We start from the raw sequence: 11305 nt of genomic DNA, 5'->3' as shown, positions 1-11305 counted from the left end.
TCAGGAGGCATTGGATGCAATAAACTGGATAGCCCCCACCCTGTAGCTGGACTTCTAAGTGCATTCTCTTTTTACTCTTGAAAGCTCATTCCTTTGTTGATGTTTTGTTTTTATCAGGGGGTGTTTTTGGCTTTAAGTTTAAAGAATGTTAACTGTATTTAGCCCTGCCCCACACTGCTGCTCTAAACTCCCTTGCAAAACTCCCCTGTTAGCTGTTCCTGTTCTCTAGCTCCTCTGGTTGCTTAGGAGGCTTTTTTAAACCCCCTGGTTAAGAGAGGGGCCAAAGTGGACCCAGGCAATGGTCATGACCTGATACCAGAAGCTGCTACAACAGTGATTTTGTGTTGAGTTGTACAGGTGGCGAATCAACCTTTGAAGATAGTTGGGCCAACAATACACCTTGTTTGCAGTCTTTCTCATCTCAGAGACCCAATTGTTGCATGTAAATTTAGCTGTAGAGTCAGGGTGGTGATTGGTTGAGTTACCTCTGCTACCACAGTGTTTTAGGAGTCACGGCATAGAAACATGTCTTATTGTTTTGCTATATGTAGATGGTCTGTCTGATTGTTTTTAGAAGCCATGGGCTGCACTCTTAAATCTAGTAAGAGACCCTTTGACTTCAATTTAACCCTAAACATTTGAACTGGAGTATAATTTTCCAACAGGGACCAGTGAATAACTACCTCTTCACTTCCTTCCTAATCTTTAGCCCTGGTGCTGTGGAGAGGAGATGTAAGACATGTTGATAGCCTCCTGCATAACTAGTTCCTGGCTGGAGTTGGAATCAGTGACATGGATGGTGCATAGTCTAGTTTCAGGTGTGTAGGCACGTTTGGAGGCATGCCACATCCGCTTTGGCTTTGAACGTATCCCCTTCTATATTCTTATCACTTTTGCTAGCTATGCATTGTATGTGTATATTTACTGAGAAAGACAGTTTTATGCATGGGGCTCAAGTGTCTGAATGGTTCTCTGCTGTTTTTCTCAACTGTTCTTCTCTACTTAGTTGTATGGTGAGCTGGACTTTTGCCCTTCCACAGACAGTTTTGAAAGTCAAACAAGTGTTGTGCTGCTGAACATGTTTGGCTTCCTGTCTCCCCCTCATCACAATAATTTCTGATGCAGCAAGATGATCCTTGTTAACAATGTGTTCCTGACACTAAGGGCTGTTTGACTAAGTGAGGCTTATATTTTACATATGATACTGCTTGATTCAAAGGTCTTTTTCACTAATGAATTTTAATGTTATTTATTTCTTTGAGCTGGAAGAATCAGGTTTTAGTCATTTCTAAGTCCAGTTGATTTCCTTTGGAAATATAGAGGCAGTGGTGGGGAATATCTGATAACTTTGACAAACATAAGACAACACTAGAGCAATCCTCCCTATGGCTCAATACTTTATCAAACTTCATGTATGTCAAACTCTATGTATAACTCTGACCCTAACAGGCTTAGCTATGTTGCTTCATACAGTACTCTAGTGCAATAATACTCTATTTGGAATCTATATGAAATTTATTATTGCAACTATGCCTGGACTATCTGTATTCTTAGTGTAGAAAAAACATTTAAATGGGGTCTGATGTTGATTATCTAACTAGCAACCACTTCTTAAATTGATTTGAGTTAGTATGTAAATCCTACAATTTATCTCATAATTCATGTCATGAACACAATGAACATATGATGAAAGGATTGCTTAATTATTAAGATGGGTGGTAGCTCACAGGCCTCAGGCAAAATATCTAAAGCAATGTTTTTAATATGCTGCTGGAAAGAGTACATAAATCTCAGTAAAATGCCACTTCCCTTGTTGTATTGTTGTGAGGCTGCCAATGATTAATGCCCATTAGCTGATTTACTTTTGGTGGTTTTATGTGCTCAGTTCAATATGAAGAATGAAGTAAACATTAGACTATCATACTCTTGTTAAGATTCTTGCCACACTTATTAACAAATAAGGGCCATGAACCAAAAATACTCTGATTAATAGTTTCATATATTTTTTATTTAAGATTTAATTTGCCAGGCAATATACTTTTTCTGATTCATCTGAAAGCTGTTTAGCTGTTTCTTTAACTGCACAAACAATGCAGATTCTTTTTGTATCTCTGAATATATTTGACAGTCAGGAGACTGCATTTTCCCACTGATTTAATTTTACAATTAAATTCATGGTTTAAAATAGCAATTTTTCACACAATGACTGGCAAAGTGTAGTAAGATAGCTGAAACAACACAGTTTGTGTGTGTTAGCGATGGGCAAACATCAAAAGGTTCAGAGTTTTGTAAGGACTCTCAACTGTTTGAGAGCTTCCATCTCCCTTTAGGGGGGTGGGGAGAAAGCCTGGATTTGTGCTGGAAATGGCCCATCTTGATTATCATACACATTGTAAGGAGAGTGATCACTTTAGATAAGCTATTACCAGCAGGAGAGTGGGGTGGGGGGAGAGAAAACCTTTTGTAGTGATAAACACCCATTTTTTCATGGTCTGTGTGTATAAAAACATCTTCTGTGTTTTCCACAGTATGCTTCCGATGAAGTGAGCTGTAGCTCACGAAAGCTTATGCTCAAATAAATTGGTTAGTCTCTAAGGTGCCACAAGTACTCCTTTTCTTTTTGTGAATACAGACTAACACGGCTGTTACTCTGAAACCTGTTCAGGTTGAAATTTCCCATGCTGGGTGTCTGCCTCAGGCTGAATTTTTGGGAGGAAAATTTGAGATAAATCAAATCTGCAAATTTGGCCAATCTGTAAACCTTTGAAAAAATTCAGTGACTGTTTGTACATGGTGTGATAGACCCAGGCCAGTTGGGTACAGCAGAGTAGCCTTATTGGGTCTATTGGGATCCAGGAAGTGGGCAGGCAAAGCCTACAGCACAGTAGCAGAAGGCAGATATATTGGCCACTGGATTAACAGTTTTCTGTTCCTTGACTGACCAGAGCAGGGGCTGCTCCAGGCTAATGAGAACACCTGACTCCAATTAACCTGCAAAGAGTCAGGTGAGGCCATTAAGCTAATGTGACCACCTGACTCTAATTAAGGCCCCTCTGATAATATAAAAGGGCTCACTCCAGTCAGGCAGAGAGGAGCTAGGGAGCCAGAGGAGAGGAAATGCAGCTCAGGGGCTGGTTAATGAAGACACCCTCAAGACATTAGTAAGGGAGAAGCAGGAGGGTGGGGAAATGGCCCAGGGAAATGTAGTAACTCTGGCAGTAAAAGGTTGGTTGCTAACAGCTGCTACCATTAGGGTCCCTGGGCTGGAACCCGGAGAAGAGGGTGGGCCTGGGTTCACCCCAACCCACCACTGCAGAAACACCTCCAGGGAGGGGGAAACAGGCCCCTGTCAGGACAGGAGGCTAAACTGTTTTGGCATGAGATTGTAAGAGCAACAGAGACTGTGGGAATTCTCTCACCAACCTCCATTGCTGGCTTATGATGAAGAGGGCTCAGTAGACTTTATCCCTGGCCCTAGAGAGAGAGAGAGAAGGGCTATGTGGAGGGTTGCAGTGAGCCTCTGAAGCTAGCATAAACTGCCTGGAAGTGTGGGACCCATGGGGACAAGGTTGGAGCTCTGCCACAATGGGCAGGAACAAAGGTAAAACAAAATGGGGGTTAGGAACAAGTGATGGGGGACAGCAACAGGCGTTGGGAAGCATAGGAGTGGGGAGGAGTAGCATGGACAGAAGCTGGGGGTGGGGCCAGAAGTCAGGTGGGGCAGGGTAGGCAAGAGCCAGACAGGATCGCAACATGGGAGGGGGCAGGACATGGGGCGGGGGGATATGTGCAGTAGGGGATAGGGAGAGGCTGGGGGTAATGGGCAGAAGGGTATGAATCCACTAGAGTACACTCCCCTACAAAACTGAAATTGAACCCACTAGTCCTAAATATCAGTATTCCTTTGCTGATTAGCAAAGTTTATGTCTCCATCCCTCTGTAGTGGCAGGTCCCTATAAAAGATAACCTTCTATTTCTACCAGTTACTCCATTAGCTCATTGGATCATTTAAAGATCTCAACTGTTTTGATAATCCATGTGGGATGTCAACATAGTTCCACATAATTTTTTTTAACTAAGTATTTTAAAAATCTAGGAAATTACATTGAAAAACTCTCTGTTAAAAGAACATTAAGGTTGAAAAGTCAAGCACTCGGAAGATAGGAAGGGTCAGGATTAAGATAGCCCGTGTAAGCTTTGTTCTGCTTCTTGTGTGTATGCATTACAAGAAGTATGCATTATGATACAGTCTTTAATTGCATGATCCTGCACTATTTTTTTTCACAGGACCCCATTTCACTCAGTGCACAGGTTGGGACTGTTCTGAGTATGAATTGGTTGTGCAGTGAATGAGAGTATTGTGGGACCTCTGCCTTTTTGATGCAGACATTGCAGACGTGTGCAGTGAATGTGGTGGTGTTACCTGGGGTTCTTTCAACCCAAAGCTCTTGGTAACTTTTACTCTGTGCGAGGTGGTGTCAGGAAATAAATCAGGGGAGACACGGCCATCTGACCAATAGATGGCTGGCACAAACAGGACAAACAGTGCTTTCACTTAAAGCTAAACTTTACTTAGTCTCAAGCACTTAAACACATCTGCAAAAGGTTAGTAAAAAACCCCCAACCCTCAATAATTACTGAAGCTGAGTGTGGCTCTCAAGTGGCACAGCGACAGGCTTCCTTTGGCCAAACTTTCGTCTGCCAGTGGGGACTGCAAGATGTATCCAGATGGAGAGTCCAGTCCAACTACCTCAAACTTTTTCCCATTATTTATACACTAGTAATACAGAGACATGTCCCTTAAAGAAAACTTGTTAAGCAAGCAGTTTCAACAGTCAAGCAAGCGGTTTCCTTCTGATGATTGATTAACCAGGTTTGGTTTGGTTTCCCAGAGTTTGCAGCTTTGAGGCCCTAACAGAGATTCCTGAAGGCACATCCTGCTCTTCTAAAATGAATGTATCCGCAACTTCAACACAAATCTTATCAGGAAGGATGCGGGGTCAAGCTGCTCTTTCTGTGGCACCCAAACCCCCCTCCCCTCCTGCCTCAGTTAAGCTGCTGCTGCTGCATGGCCAATTTACCTGGCCTGCTGACTTGGATGCTTTTAGCAATAAGCAATAGTGGTTTCAGGCACTTTACTGGTTTGCTGAAATCTCCCTGTATAGTAGGGAACTGCAGGAAGAGAAAAGAGTTTTGTGGTTAAAGCAGTTGAATGCTGCTCTGGACAACTGGAGTCTATCTCTGCCTCTGCCACAGAGTTCTTGGGTGATTCTGGACAAGCCACTTAAACCAAACTTTTTGCATCATTTTTGTTAATGTAATTTAATATTTCCATTACAGTAGTACCTTGAGGCCTCAACCAGATCAGGGTCCCATTGTAGTAGGTGCTGTACAAACACTGAGAACATAATAATCCTTGCCTCAAGGACTTTACGGTCTGGAAGACCTAAAGAGGCATCATGTTCTGTTGTTCTAAAGCTATTTCAAGCTTTTACTGTATGGCTACTAAAAAATTTTGTTGCCAGGCCTGCTTAGAGGTGGAGCATGTTAAGCTAATGCCCAGCTCTCCCTTGAAAGAAGTGTTGTGATTACCTCTCCTCATGAAGAAGCTTCATACAGTTCATATGATAGTTTCATTGTCTTAATTTTTGCTGGCTTGACTTGTCAGCTCAGTTATCACAGTTTGGCTGTTCTTAACCCAGAAATATACAGAGGTACCTGATCCTCTTAATCCTTTGGAAGCCATTGTGTTCTGCTATGCAAGTGATGCACTACACCATTCTGAAAGGCCACATGGCATTGGTCCTGCTTTGAGTGGGGGTTTGGACTAGATGACCTCCTGAGGTCCCTTCCAACCTTGGTGTTCTATGATTCTAAGAGATTCATGGTTTCCCCAGATAAACCCTTCTCCTAACTATGAAGATTGTATGTGGCATGTCATAGTCTGGGAAAAATGGTATAGAGTTAGTGTAATCATAAATCACAATTAACCCTAGGTGAAATTACTAAAATGCAATTTGGGCATTTTTCCTTTTCTTTATGCTCACTTGGCTTTACTGTTGCCAGTGTTAAAAGAGCTCAGGTTTAGAATAAAATGTTACCAGGAATATATGTTCTGATGGAGAAAATGCTACTGGGATAGGAAGGAAAAAAGAAAAGTATCATCATTACTTTTTTCATTTTGTTTTTGCTACTGTCTCTCCTCACCTCAGTTTTCAAAGATGACTGCTGTATTAACATCTTTGTTCAGACTTCCATGAGCACAAGAGACACTTGAAAGCTACATTGCACTTGGAAAGTAGCTTTTCAAGTAACCTCCCCTCCACAAACCCATTCTGACATGACCAGAAATGTACAGTAATCATGACTTCAAAATTCTGGATAGCAAAAATCTCATGACACAAGTGTTAATTTTCTGATGAAGTGTAATGAAAGCACGAACACCGGCAGACACTGTCCTTTGTTGTATATAACCATAACTTTAGCATGAAGCTGTTCTAATATCCTATCATACTGATTCATTCTCCTATAATGCTGAGTGCTGTGCGATTAAAGTCTCATAACATGAATAACCTCCACAGAGTTGGGTGACATTTGAGCAGATAATGGGCTTTTAAATTTCTGTAGGCTCAGGAACTGTTCTTGGGTTCCAGTGACAGGCAATGGGAATACGGAGTCATTGTAGAGCTCTGTGACAGCCAGAGCCTAAAATTATTGTAGGGAGATGGGCAGAATTCCTTGGAAATTATCTGGGACTTAGCTGATTAAACCTGAAATATAATTATCTAGGGTTCTGTACCCACATATAGAATCATAGAATATCAGGGTTGGAAGGGACCCCAGAAGGTCATCTAGTCCAACCCCCTGCTGGAAGCAGGACCAATTCCCAGTTAAATCATCCCAGCCAGGGCTTTGTCAAGCCTGACCTTAAAAACCTCTAAGGAAGGAGATTCTACCACCTCCCTAGGAACGCATTCCAGTGTTTCACCACTCTCTTAGTGAAAAAGTTTTTCCTAATATCCAATCTAAACCTCCCCCACTGCAACTTGAGACCATTATTCCTCGTTCTGTCATCTGCTACCATTGAGAACAGTCTAGAGCCATCCTCTTTGGAACCCCCTTTCAGGTAGTTGAAAGCAGCTATCAAATCCCCCCTCTTTCTTCTCTTCTGCAGGCTAAACAATCCCAGCTCCCTCAGCCTCTCCTCATAACTCATGTGTTCCAGACCCCTAATCATTTTTGTTGCCCTTCGCTGGACTGTCTCCAATTTATCCACATCCTTCTTGAAGTGTGGGGCCCAAAACTGGACACAGTACTCCAGATGAGGCCTCACCAATGTCGAATAGAGGGGAACGATCACGTCCCTCGATCTGCTCGCTATGCCCCTACTTATACATCCCAAAATGCCATTGGCCTTCTTGGCAACAAGGGCACACTGCTGACTCATATCCAGCTTCTCGTCCACTGTCACCCCTAGGTCCTTTTCTGCAGAACTGCTGCCTAGCCATTCGGTCCCTAGTCTGTAGCGGTGCATTGGATTCTTCCATCCTAAGTGCAGGACCCTGCACTTATCCTTATTGAACCTCATCAGATTTCTTTTGGCCCAATCCTCCAATTTGTCTAGGTCCTTCTGTATCCTATCCCTCCCCTCCAGCGTATCTACCACTCCTCCCAGTTTAGTATCATCCGCAAATTTGCTGAGAGTGCAATCCACACCATCCTCCAGATCATTTATGAAGATATTGAACAAAACCGGCCCCAGGACCGACCCTTGGGGCACTCCACTTGATACCGGCTGCCAACTAGACATGGAGCCATTGATCACTACCCATTGAGCCCGACAATCTAGCCAGCTTTCTACCCACCTTATAGTGCATTCATCCAGCCCATACTTCCTTAACTTGCTGACAAGAATACTGTGGGAGACCGTGTCAAAAGCTTTGCTAAAGTCAAGAAACAATACATCCACTGCTTTCCCTTCATCCACAGAACCAGTAATCTCATCATAAAAGGTGATTAGATTAGTCAGGCATGACCTTCCCTTGGTGAATCCATGCTGGCTGTTCCTGATCTCTTTCCTCTCATTGAAGTGCTTCAGGATTGATTCTTTGAGGACCTGCTCCATGATTTTTCCAGGGACTGAGGTGAGGCTGACTGGCCTGTAGTTCCCAGGATCCTCCTTCTTCCCTTTTTTAAAGATTGGCACTACATTAGCCTTTTTCCAGTCATCCGGGACTTCCCCGATTCGCCACAAGTTTTCAAAGATAATGGCCAATGGCTCTGCAATCACAGCCGCCAATTCCTTCAGCACTCTCGGATGCAACTCGTCCGGCCCCATGGACTTGTGCACGTCCAGCTTTTCTAAATAGTCCCTAACCACCTCTATCTCCACAGAGGGCTGGCCATCTCTTCCCCATTTTGTGATGCCCAGCGCAGCAGTCTGGGAGCTGACCTTGTTAGTGAAAACAGAGGCAAAAAAAGCATTGAGTACATTAGCTTTTTCCACATCCTCTGTCACTAGGTTGCCTCCCTCATTCAGTAAGGGGCCCACACATTCCTTGGCTTTCTTCTTGTTGCCAACATACCTGAAGAAACCCTTCTTGTTACTCTTAACATCTCTGGCTAGCTGCAGCTCCAGGTGCGATTTGGCCCTCCTGATATCATTCCTACATGCCCGAACAATATTTTTATACTCTTCCCTGATCATATGTCCAACCTTCCACTTCTTGTAAGCTTCTTTTTTATGTTTAAGATCCGCTAGGATTTCACCATTAAGCCAAGCTGGTCGCCTGCCATATTTACTATTCTTTCGACTCATCGGGATGGTTTGTCCCTGTAACCTCAACAGGGATTCCTTGAAATACAGCCAGCTCTCCTGGACTCCTTTTCCCCTAAATAGGCTCATCTTGTACAAAATTAGTTACAATCTGCAGCTCCTTGAATTCTGACAAGCCAGGTGCTATCTGATCAACATGTTCCAAATATTATATGTATTGTGTCTGTCAGTGACTCCTTGTGAAGCAAACACTTGGATATGTGGTATGTGCATGTTTTAGTAATATTATCTTAATACTGTTAATAGTGGTTGCCATTTGAGACCGCATGGGAGAAGGACAAGCAACAATAATTAATATCCTAGTCTCTGTGTGGTTAGGGAAGATTTGGACACCTGTAAAGAGGTTAACCAATTTATTAGAGCATAAGCTTTCGTGAGCTACAGCTCACTTCCTCAGATGCATATCGTGGAAACTGCAGCAGGCTTTATATATACACAGAGAATATGAAACAATACCTATTCCCACCCCACTGTCCTGCGCAGGAAATAGCCCAGCTTGATTGTCATGCACATTGTGTAAAGAGTTGTCACTTTGGATGGGCTATCACCAGCAGGAGAGTGAATTTGTGTGGGGGGGTGGAGGGTGAGAAAACCTGGATTTGTGCTGGAAATCACTTTAGATAAGCTATTACCAGCAGGACAGTGGGGTGGGAATAGGTATTGTTTCATATTCTCTGTGTATATATAAAGCCTGCTGCAGTTTCCACGATATGCATCTGAGGAAGTGAGCTGTAGCTCACGAAAGCTTATGCTCTAATAAATTGGTTAGTCTCTAAGGTGCCACAAGTCCTCCTTTTCTTTTTGCGAATACAGACTAACACGGCTGTTACTCTGAAACCTGTAAAGAGGTTGTCAGACAGTGTTCATGAGTATTTGTTTGGTTTGACCAAGTTCATGCCCTTTATTATTCACTGTCCGCAAACAAGTACAGCGGAGGGCAATGAAAATGATTGGAGGGCTGGGGCACATGACTTATGAGGAGAGGCTGAGGGAACTGGGCTTATTTAGTGTGCAGAAGAGAAGAGTGAGGGGGGATTTGATAGCAGCCTTCAAATTGCCAAGAAGGCCAATGGCATTTTGGGATGTATAAGTAGGGGCATAGCGAGCAGACTGAGGGACGTGATCGTTCCCCTCTATTCAACATTGGTGAGGCCTCATCTGGAGTACTGTGTCCAGTTTTGGGCCCCACGCTACAAGAAGGATGTGGATAAATTGGAGAGAGTCCAGCGAAGGGCAACAAAAATGATTAGGGGTCTAGAACACATGAGTTATGAGGAGAGGCTGAGGGAGCTGGGATTGTTTAGTCTGCAGAAGAGAAGAATGAGGGGGGATTTGATAGCTGCTTTCAACTACCTGAAAGGGGGTTCCAAAGAGGATGGCTCTAGACTGTTCTCAATGGTAGGAGATGACAGAACGAGGAGTAATGGTCTCAAGTTGCAGTGGGGGAGGTTTAAATTGGATATTAGGAAAAACTTTTTCACTATGAGGGTGGCGAAACACTGGAATGCGTTACCTAGGGAGGTGGTAGAATCTCCTTCCTTAGAGGTTTTTAAGGTCAGGCTTGACAAAGCCCTGGCTGGGATGATTTAACTGGGAATTGGTCCTGCTTCGAGCAAGGGGTTGGACTAGATGACCTTCTGGGGTCCCTTCCAACCCTGATATTCTATGATTCTAACTACCTGAAGGGGGGTTCCAAAGAGGATGGAGCTAGACTGTTCTCAATGGTGGCAGATGACAGAACAAGGAGCAATGGTCTCAAGTTGCAGTGCGGGAGGTCTAGGTTGGATATTAGGAAAAACTATTTCACCAGGAGGGTGGTGAAGCACTGGAATGGGTTACCTAGGGAGGTGGTGGAATCTCCATCCTTGGAGATTTTTAAGGCCCAGCTTGACAAAGCCTTGGCTGGGATGATTTAATTGCGGTTGGTCCTGCTTTGAGCAGGAAGTTGGACTAGATGACCTCCCGAGGTCTCTTCCAACCCTAATCCTCTATGATTCTAAGTTGGTCCATGGAAGCACTCTGGGAACATGTGGATGCCCCACCAATGAATGAAGGATTGGTGGTTGGCAGATATTCAGTGGGGGTGTGCATGTGCCTGAGACTGGAAGATTTTTCAGTAGCAGCGTCTATTGGTCTGTGCCTGGGCCCTACCCCTCCTCATGCTGTGAACCAAGGGCATGAGGGGCTGACTGCCTCTCCAGTTCCTTTTTATTGCTTGTGATCTGAGGTGGAACCTCCCGTGTCTGTAGCTTTGCTCATGTCTCTACTAGTCGGATGTCCTCAGAGCTCTAACCTCCTACTTGCAAAGGACAAGGCGCTTTAGGAAGTCTCTGAGGGTATTTGTTTCCAGCACCTGAGAGAATGAAGGGAGAAGCAATCTCATGGCAAAGACACTAAATTGATCTGAGGCTGCATCTTACTTTGTAATGAACTTAAGAAAGCCCCGTCCCACAGTGTGTCAGGGTGCTC

Source organism: Lepidochelys kempii, chromosome 6 (genome assembly GCF_965140265.1).
Source record: "Lepidochelys kempii isolate rLepKem1 chromosome 6, rLepKem1.hap2, whole genome shotgun sequence".
NCBI classification, from domain to species: domain Eukaryota; kingdom Metazoa; phylum Chordata; order Testudines; family Cheloniidae; genus Lepidochelys; species Lepidochelys kempii.
This window is presented reverse-complemented; position numbering follows the sequence as displayed.